This window comes from Lepidochelys kempii, chromosome 6 (genome assembly GCF_965140285.1).
Source record: "Lepidochelys kempii isolate rLepKem1 chromosome 6, rLepKem1.hap1, whole genome shotgun sequence".
Classification (NCBI taxonomy): domain Eukaryota; kingdom Metazoa; phylum Chordata; order Testudines; family Cheloniidae; genus Lepidochelys; species Lepidochelys kempii.
The window spans coordinates 35425105-35435850 of record NC_136385.1 but is presented as its reverse complement, the minus strand read 5'-3'; positions in this window follow the sequence as shown (position 1 = coordinate 35435850).

Below are 10746 nucleotides of genomic sequence, written 5' to 3'. Positions count from 1 at the left end.
ATGAATACCACATATTGGTAAAAAAAAATGACCCTAATAGCCATAACATTATTGCCATGTTATTAAGGATGTGACTGTGGAGTCTATGAGAAGAACAATCATATGATTATTCACTGATCAAATTTGTCTTCAGGACTTCTATTTACCAGAAGACTATGACCAGAACTATTCATAGTTCAATAACAGCAATTATCAAAAATTCTCCATCCTGCTAGATTTGTATGTTGAGTCACAAGCACAAAGTTTTACAGTTTAAAAAGCAGCCGTGATGCTGATAGACAATTTGGCCTACTAGATTCAGTCGTGAACCAAGCCTTAGTGGTGTAGGATATTGTGATCCAAATTCACTCTGAGCGCCTTTACTTGTCTCCCCACCCAAGTGCTACTCCCTGAGCCTATGCCAGCATAACAGCTCTAGCTTGAGCTTGAAACTACCCTTGGAGCACCAGCAGTTAGATGGCTGGGTGGACTTTAAACTCCTATACTTCAGCATCATTATCTTTAATGCACTACTTTTATATCTATCTGCAAATTCCCCAGGAAGTCTTAAAGTGCAAGACCAAACCTGATCCCCCTGAAGGAAACTGGGAGTTTTCATTGGGACCAGCATTTGGCCTTTTTTGCTATCTTATTTTAATGATGATGCCACTACTTCACAGAGAGCCTACCTGTATAACAAAAGAAATCCACTGCACCACTTGAAAGAATCTGACCTTTTACAAAAAGAAAGGGAGGACTTGTGGCACCTTAGAGACTAACAAATTTATTTGAGCATAAGCTTTCGTGAGCTACAGCTCACTTCATCGGATGCATTTTACAATGATCCTCTATATGTTTTTAAAGGCTAATGGGAATTATTTACTATCACCAGCTGAGGGGCTTCTTTCAAAGCTAAGAACTTTGCTAGCCAATCAAGTCAGCTAATATCCTTCCTTATGTTATTGAGTCAGAGTATTTGGCAAAACAGGTGTCAACACAGCTAGATTTTCAAAGAGGCTCTTTGTACTGCTTCTTATGCTGTGTAACCATGGGGCTGAATCCTGCAGCCATTACTAAGCCTAACTCTGGTACCAAAAGCACTTAGGTACCAATTCAGCAAGGTACTTAAGCATGTACTTAATTTAAACATGCGTTAGTCCTACTGAAATCAATTAGACTACTCATGTACTTAAAGATACATGTGCTTATTAAGTTCTTTGCCTGATCAGGGTTTCAGCTGGTAAAATCCTGCTAGACTTAGTTTCTGCAGCACCCACTGAACTCAAATGGGACTCAGCACCAGTTAGGAATTGGCCTAGTGGGAATTTTGTTGGAATAAGGACTAAGGGCTCTCCTTGACTTCATTGGGAATTAGATCAGGCTCAGAGCATGACCTGCAGAGTTTGACCCATGGTATAGGTTTGTCCTGAGTTTAGGGGATCTGTTCACAATAACATTGATCGCTGTATACTGCTGTCCTATGACTACAATAGCAGGTCTAACTTTACCACATGGGTGCCTGTATTTTACCAACTTGGAGCTTGGTCTCTTGCAGTGGATTTGAAACTATCCATTTTTAGTCTTGGGTATTTATACTGCTGTCAAATTTGGATTATTAGTGTTTTGGGCTATTTTCTATTTCAGTGATATGGTGCAGTACTCTCAGGGCCGTCCTTAGGCATACGCAACTGTGTAGAGCACCTGAAAATTTGGGGCACCACTGGGTCTTAATGTCCACCCTTCTTGCTTTTCTATCCCTGTTCTGACCCTTCAGGCAGGCTCCCACAGCTGGCTGCTGCAGCCTGGTGAGTCTTCCTCAGGAGGAGATCTAGCAGTTAAAAGTGAAAAAGCCTTCCAGCCTGCCAGACCTATTAGCACAACACTGAAACTGTTAAAGAGCCATTCAAGGGGTAATGAAGCCTTTTATCAGGCACTTGACAACCCCCAGTTTCTGAATTTACTGACAAAAACAGTTGTGCTTTACTGTAATATTTACTCAGAACATGTTAGTCTACAGGACCTTAGTTTAAAATGTGTTTTAAAAATATTTCATTAGTGAGTTGGTGAAGATTATAAAATCACATCTCTAAAAGAAAAGGAGTACTTGTGGCACCTTAGAGACTAACCAATTTATTTGAGCATAAGCTTTCGTGAGCTACAGCTCACTTCATCGGATGCATACCGTGGAAACTGCAGCCGACTTTATATATACACAGAGAATATGAAACAATACCTCCTCCCACCCCACTGTCCTGCTGGTAATAGCTTATCTAAAGTGATTTGTGCTGGAAATGGCCCACCTGATGATCACTTTAGATAAGCTACTACCAGCAGGACAGTGGGGTGGGAGGAGGTATTGTTTCATATTCTCTGTGTATATATAAAGTCTGCTGCAGTTTCCACGGTATGCATCCGATGAAGTGAGCTGTAGCTCACGAAAGCTTATGCTCAAATAAATTGGTTAGTCTCTAAGGTGCCACAAGTACTCCTTTTCTTTTTGCGAATACAGACTAACACGGCTGTTACTCTGAAACACATCTCTAAAAAAATCCTTGCACAGATTTTTTAGATGCACAATCATCTTTAGCCTTAAATGCTTGGATCTTCAGACATACCGTTTTTTAAATAAATCCTTCAAAAGACCACCCTTATCTAAAATACACATTTTAATTACTATAGTAAAAAAACCTTGCTTCCAAAGTTTTCCTGTCCTTTCTGTCCATCCCTTTCTCCCTTCATCCCCTCTCCCCCCAACCCCCCATTGAAGAAAGCCCTTAAAGGGACAACACCCCTTTCCTTCCAGATAGCTGGACAAAGAGTTTTCCTTTCTTTAGTTCTGGCTATCTGATGAACTAGTTTTAGGGTGACCAGACAGCAAGTGTGAAAAATCGGGACAGGGGGTGGGGGGTAATAGGAGCCTACATAAGAAAAAGACCCCAAAATCGGGACTGTCCCTATAAAATCAGGACATCTGGTCACCCTAACTAGTTTTAAGAAAACCCTCCAACAAAATCAGTACCTTAGTAAGATATAAAATCATTTGTTATGCCTAAAATCTTTAGAAACATATTTTTAAAAATTGGTGAAATTTCATAAACATGTCTATTGTTATGGAGATCACACAAAGTAAATTAGTGTTCCCTTTTTCTAAAAGCAATGAACATTGTAATGAACACACTAAACTTCTGTGACTGATTAATTTAAAATAATGTCTTTATTTCAGTGAGTTAAATATATAGTAATCTGGAATGATTACTTTATGAAGGCTTGAGAGTACATTTAAAATATAAAATCAGCTTAGAAATACTGATTAAGAAAATGTAAAACAGAGGAGAGTTGCATCATGTATTCCATAATATTTAATGTTGTATTCAGCAAAGCAGCTGGCTCACCCTCACTACAAAGATTTTGCAAATAAATGTCTGACAAACTTCAGGGCATATCAAAAAACCTGTGACTGACATTTTTTATTCCCAAGTTTAGTGCTTTTAATTAGGTATCTTCTGCATATCCATTCTGTGTGAGGGAGAAGGTACAGGGGTCTCTGCAGGGAACTCCGACTGCCCGCCACTGAGGTGGGCCAGGCGTCTCATTATCCTTTGCTGCCTCCCCCTTCTCCCCCCAGGGCTGCGAGCTCAGGCTGCTGTCGGGCACCAGTTTAATAATACTGCGTAGGGCCCCATAAATCCTAAAGACGGCCCTGAGTACTCTCCTGTACATACAGTATTTTATATAAGACCGCTCAATATATAGGCGAGTTGGACTGCACTGTATGATTCTGCCAATGTGTTGTACAAATGTCTTTCACTAAATAGGGAATATATTTGATGAAACGTATATGCCATGAGTTTTGTATTTTGGTACTTTATTCTTTCTGTGTTTGTTACTGTGCCAAATGTCGAATTAAAGTCTAAATAAAGTTTAAGCTGCTATTACAGTTTATTTGGTTGTGCCCTGAATACTCCAGTGATCTGTTTTTACAAGACTTACACTTGCAGCCATTGAAAATATGTAATAGGTCTCTGGCCTGAATAATCTAAAAAGTAGTTTTGTAAATCTTCCTGGAATTTATTCTCTGCAGTAGTGACATGAGTCATTTACCCTGTTAGCAGGACATGAGTCCCTTTGTGATTGCTTGCTTCCAAATGTGCTAAATAGCATGTAGCATATTGTTGTAAAGTAACAATGTTGGAACTTTATCTTATTTCGCTGTATATCAGATTGCAATAAGATCTTTGAAATGAATTTTGTTTGTTTCAATTTTACTTTTTTTAAAAAGAGCTGTTTACACTCACAATAAGTTTCCCCACCTTGTTGAGACAAATATAGGTAGGTTTAGAATAATATCAAGGAGACTTTGTGAATTTCAGACACTCCAATAAACATACTCCTAGAAACCTGGAAAGCAAAATAATTAGATGAACAAGATAGAAAGGTCATTAGTGGGTGGTTTAGTGGATATATTGCCTGCAACATATCAACAATAAAATAGCAGAAACCTAGGAGTTAAGCCTTCCCCAAGCTTTTAATTTTTATTTGAACAGTTTGTAGCACTGAGGCCTAAGAGTGTACTATGCAAACCTCTTTGTTTCAGAAGATGCTTAGTAGAAGATTTCAGAGTAGCAGCCGTGTTAGTCTGTATTTGCAAAAAGAAAAGGAGTACTTGTGGCACCTTAGAGACTAACCAATGTATGCATCCTCACGAAAGCTTATGCTCAAATAAATTGGTTAGTCTCTAAGGTGCCACTAGTACTCCTTTTCTTTTTAGTAGAAGATGTTGCTGGCCTCCTCATAATTTACAGGGTTTACTGTCACATTATCCTACATGCATATAATTATTGCTTCTCTAATCTAATGTCCTGCTGAGCTGATATTCCTCACTTGGATTAGAAATTCCTTTTGATCCCTCGCTTAGCCCTTCAGATATAACTTCTCCTTTTTGTCACATCACCAAATCTTTCTTTCTTTCTTTCTTTCTTTCTTTCTTTCTTTCTTTCTTTCTTTCTTTCTTTCTTTCTTTCTTTCTCATGTATTTCTGCTATCTGGGTGAACTAAACAATACAATTTGCTGACAAAAACAGTTGTGCATTACTGTAATATTTACTCAGAACATGTTAGTCTACAGGACCTTAGTTTAAAATGTGCTTTAAAAATATTTCATTAGTGAGTTGGTGAAGATTATAAAATCACATCTCTAAAAAAAATCCTTGCACAGATTTTAGATGCACAATCATCTTTAGCCTTAAATGCTTGGATCTTCAGACATACTGTTTTTTAAATAAATCCTTCAAAAGACCACCCTTATCTAAAATACACATTTTAATTACTATAGTAAAAAAAACTTGCTTCCAAAGTTTTCCTGTCCTTTCTCTCCATCCCTTTCTCCCTTCATCCCCCCTCCCCCCGCCCCCCATTGAAGAAAGCCCTTAAAGGGACAACACCCCTTTCCTTCAAATCCTTCAAAAGACCACCCTTATCTAAAATACACATTTTAATTACTATAGTAAAATAATGTTCTTTTAGGGTCCAATCCTGCATCACTAGAGTCAATGGGAACTTTGCAATTGACTTCAATGGGCTAGGATCAGACCTTTAGTTTATATGTGTATATACAAGACTAGCTCATCCCAAGATATGGGCCCTCACTCCAAAAACTTAAAAATCACTAATATTTTTTAAAAAATCGTATTAGATCATGTAGATTGCTAGGGTCCGCATTATCATAATCTAGATCTGGCATTTCTTCCATGCTACTAAACAACTCTGTCCAACCCTCTTCCCATTTCGTCTTCAAACGCCTGTGGGCGGTTGGGGGCATGATTTTTCAGTATGTCTGGAAAGGAAATAAATCTAGGCCCTGATCCAGCAAGGCACTTAAGCATGTGCTTAACTTTAGTGGAACTACTCAGATACTTAAATGCTTTGCTCAGTTGGGATCCTGTGCTCTAATGACCCATGTCTGAGAGTTGAGGGGTATGTGTGGAGAATACCCTGCCAGCAGTTCCCTCTTCCAGAATCAAAGCAGCTCCATGTCAAGCCCCTCTGAGACGGCATTTGTGGCAATACAGCACAGCAGAAGGAGGAGTTTCCTGGTAACCCTGGCCCAAACCACTTTAGTCTTTAAAAGTCAAAAGTGACAACTTGAATTCCAGCTGGAAGATACAGACGGCCAGTGCAGCTCAGAGTGCTGGTGTCACGTGCTTCCTATGAAAAGTGCTATTTAATAAGCAGCTTGTGCATTCCAGGCTCGCTACAGCTTCTGAATGGGCTCAAGGTGTAGCCTTACAGCAACCTAATCCTGGCAGGATAGTCACAACCAAGCACATCTAGGTCTATGTCTGAGACAAAGAGTTGCATTCACCTTACCAGGACATATGGAAAAACCCAGCCTGTAAGAAAAATTGACACAAGCGTCCCAGGAAGGCAGCTGGGAAACAGACAAAATCAGTTTTATTTCTCTCTAAATAAATTTTTTCTTTAAATCGCCTCCCACAAAATTTTTCACATTTGCCATGTTTTGTCCTAGTTTGGACAAAATTGTTTTCAAAAACACCCCCCACCCACCTCCAGGAAAGGATTCCCATTTTCCAGCCAGTTCTAAATAAGGGCTCTCAGTTTGTAAAGGTGATTCGCAAATAACATCCTTGACTAGAGGGGCTGATATAATTCTTGCCAATTCTTTCAGTTACTTCCCTCTACCTACTAGCAATATCTTTGCCTTGTCTGGATTGAGCCTGCATCAACTAGATCTCCTGTAGATCCTGGGTCATCCATTCTATTACACCTCCAGCACCAGGTATCATCCACATGCTGCAGACAACATAGCCCATATCTCCTTATCACTCTTTCTAGTGTTGATGCCAGTTCTGTGCTTAATCCACTAGCCCGTTGTCTCATCTTATTTCTCACTCATTCTGATATGACGCCCTCACATGCTGACCCTATTAAACTTATATTACTCTGTCCTTGGACCACTGCTTTTCTTCTCTAGCCCACATGGCTTGCGGGGGAGGAAGGGTGATTTGGGACCTGAGTAATCTCAAATGGGAAGTCTCTGTTCTTTGGGCTGAGGGAGCCAGGAAGGAAGGGGCAGTGAAGCCCTGCTTAGAAACAGCTTATACACCCTCAAAGTACATTCTTTAATACTGATCCCTTTTAAACAGTTGTGTGGCACAAGGATTTTATTCAGTACGTAACATTTAGGAGCCTGTGTGAAGATGGAGGGCCAGACCCAGAAGCTAGGCCTGCCAATTTGCACCAGCTGCAGATGTGCTCACAACAGTCTAGTGGTGTGCGGTGCTTACTGTGCTCAGATTGCTCTCTCAAGAGCTACTTCTCTATTGTTCCTGGCAAAATGTTTATTTTCCTCCAATTTCTGGTGCCACAATTACAAACAAATTGAATTTTTTCATGGCTCAATAAGCCTACAATCTGCAGCTTTCAGCTTGTAGATTTGTTTGTCAACAGGGTGGATGTTATGATGTTCTCTCTCTGATTACAAAAAGTCCACAGGAATCAGAGTTCAGCAAAGACACGGCACAAGAGGAAGAGAAGTTAGTTGTCATCCTTCCAAGAGTTGTTACAATTTTCAAGATGCTCAGAGCTCTTGAAAGGAAGAAAGCAAGAAAGGAAAGCAAAATCTACATACAGCCACTCCCAGCCAGTGGAAAACACAAAGCCCCATGCTAGACTCTCCCAATGGGAGCCTCTCCATTGACTTCAATGGGCTTTGGATCAGGCCCAAAGCCCATTTCACAGTAGGACTAGGAAATCTACCACAACAACAAAACATTGGCTTTCCCAAGCTCAAATGGAAATTCCATAGCCAAACCTCAGAACAACTATTACCAAGAGACCGGAAAGTCTTTTAGCAACTATAGCAGCATGTTCTGCATACTCATTAAGAGCAGACCCCTCTAGCCCAGCCTATAAGGAATATATTTCTGAGGAAGGCCAAATAGGTTATATGTTACAGAGATCATGCAGTAGCAAACCACTGTATCTATCACAGGTATTAAGAAGGCCCTTATTGCCATAATATCTGATTGCCTCATAATCCTTAATGTATTTATAGTCCTGTCAGGTAGGGAAGTGCTATTATCCCCATTTTGCAGATGGGGAACTGAGGTATGGAGAGAGTGAGGTGCAGATTCTGAAAGGTATTTAGGCTTCTAACTGGAGATCGTTACCATTCCACTATCATAACACTGAAATCCATGGAAGTTAGGAGCCTAAACACCTTTGAGGAGCTGGGTTAAGCGATTTGCCCAAGGTCACACAGGACGCATGTGAAGAAAGGAATTGAACACAGCTCTTTTGAATTCTAAACTAGCACCTTAACCAACCTTCCGCTCTTTATAAGAAAAGCTTCAACTGAGGCACAGCAGCTGAGATCTGGAAAGATCGGGGGAGAAGAAGCACTCAGCATGAGAAAGGGAGGCGGAGGAAAAGGCTAGAAAGGGGGCATTGAACTGGTGTTAGAGAAAACCCTTGAGGAGAGGGTTCGGAACCAGAAAAAGTCTTTATCGGAAGAGGTCCTGTGACTAGAGAGTCAGGGCAGTGTTGAGTCTAAGAGTGAACAGCGGGTCCTAATGCCAGCATCCAGTAGTAGAGGGAGGGCCTGGGTCCTCCCTATGGTGATAACTATATCAACAAGCTGAAGGCTGGGTGGACAAGAAGAGAAAGCCATAGCCCAATGAAGGTGAAGGTACTGGTCAGTCTAGGCAGGGAAGCCTGCATTAATGGGTGAAGGGCTACTGAGTCTCACGAGGACAGTAAGAAGGTGTTGTTTTGAATGTCATACCCTCTAAGGTGGCATTTTGAACCTTAGCCAGAGGGCTAAGTCACCTCAGCACAACAAAACCAACATGGGAGACCATCAGTCAGGAAGGAAGCAAACTGAGGCAGACTGGTGAGTGCAGCGGACAGAACCTACTTACACCAACTATTAAGACTGTCTTAGAAAAGTCTCAAGGCCTGATTCTGGGCTCTGCTGTGGCCCCCCTTTTGAATGGCTTAGTCATTATAATAGGGTTTCCCAACCAGCTTAACTGTCTCTCAGAGACTACCCCAAGTGCAGAGGTAGTGCAGGGCCAGTGTAGGTGACCCTATGCTTCACCCCCCACCATGAACTCTTTAGCTTAGGAGCATGCCTGGAGTGAGTCGGGGTGGGGGGAAGGGAGGGAATGCTATGCTGCAGTTAAGTTTGCACTGTGGATCAGCCGCCATAAGTCAGAGTAGCCCTCTGGAGAGGGCTGGCCTCCCAAAAAGCAAGACCAGTATTGTGATTCCTTGGCTTTCCAAAAAGGAACTGAAGAGGCAATCTCTGCAGACCAGAAATGACCATTCACATCACTACACTAACCAGCATTAGTGGTAGTGTCAGGACTCATCAGATGTTATGACCTTTTGCGATAGCTCCCTTTGCATCTTTTACACAATGTCTCGCTAAGTGTGTTGCCAAGAAATTCATTCCCTCAAGCAGGGAGGATTTCACAGTGGAAGGAAATCTAAAGGAGTTTAAATCCTCTTAATTCCAGAGAGATCTGGGTATTAAACTGAGTCAAAAATTCCATTTCTGGGAAATCAGTTTCAAAAGAAGATACCAAACTATTTCAGATTATTGCCAGCAAATATCATACTTCAAACAAAGAACATAACCAATGTTTTAAAGTCTAAAAGAGGAAGAGATCATTGTTTCCGCTCTCAAAACTGTCATCGGTGCTAAATCTGAAACATTTTTATACAGAGCTAAATCTCCCAAGACAAACAGCCTAAAAGCTGTAGCCGTTGTTGGGCTACAGGGAGAGCTCCCAATAATGGAACATTGTGAAATATTTTCTATATGTGGTTGAGCTAGTTAGTAAGAGGGAAGGATTTTCTGTTTATCTACAGCTCCCAGAACATGCAAAGTATAAACATTTTGTTTTTCATATTTTAGATGTAAGGCTTCTTATACACTAGTATGGTATCTTGCCAGTTCACACGAATATCTCACCCACCATTTCAACAGCACACATCACCTAGATCATGCTGTTAATTTTTAAGCAGAATGTTACTTTGACTTCAATGCAGAGTTCAGTTTAAAAGCTGATGGCATGATATGGCCTGTCCATTTACAGACCTGAACCGACAAAGACTTAAGCGCATGCTTAGCTATAACTACATAGTGGTTCCATTGAGTACTTTAAGTTAAGCACATGCATAAGTCTTTGCAGGATCAGATGCTGGGGCCTAAAGCAAAGCCCTTCTGAAGAAACGGGACTCTTTCCACTGACTTCAGTAGGTTTTGGATCAAGTCCTTACATTATTTATTGCTTGATCATAGCGAAAGTCAAATGACAAATTACACTGACTTTGATTGACCTGCATATTCAAATCTCCGTATACATCCAAAATTACCAATAGTGACATCTACTAGAAAGTAGGAATTTTTTTATGGTAGGCCAAATTCTGTCCTCTTGTCCACTAATGCAACCTCACAGACTTTAGGGGGCTGCCCAGTGTAACCAAATGTCAGAATTTGGCCTAGTCTATTTTTTGATGGACTCAATAATTGTACTGTTATTTTAGCAGCTTCCAGCACTGTCTGCAAGAAGATAGTACAAGCATGTGCAAATGATTTTGTTAATCTATATGTTTACCGTGGAATCAGGATCATGCTTGGGCCTAGGTAAACTAATGCAGCTATTTCAGGGATCCGGTTATAACCTGATCATGGTTAAAATCTGGTTCTGTTTCATAGTGTAGACAGGATGCACACTATAT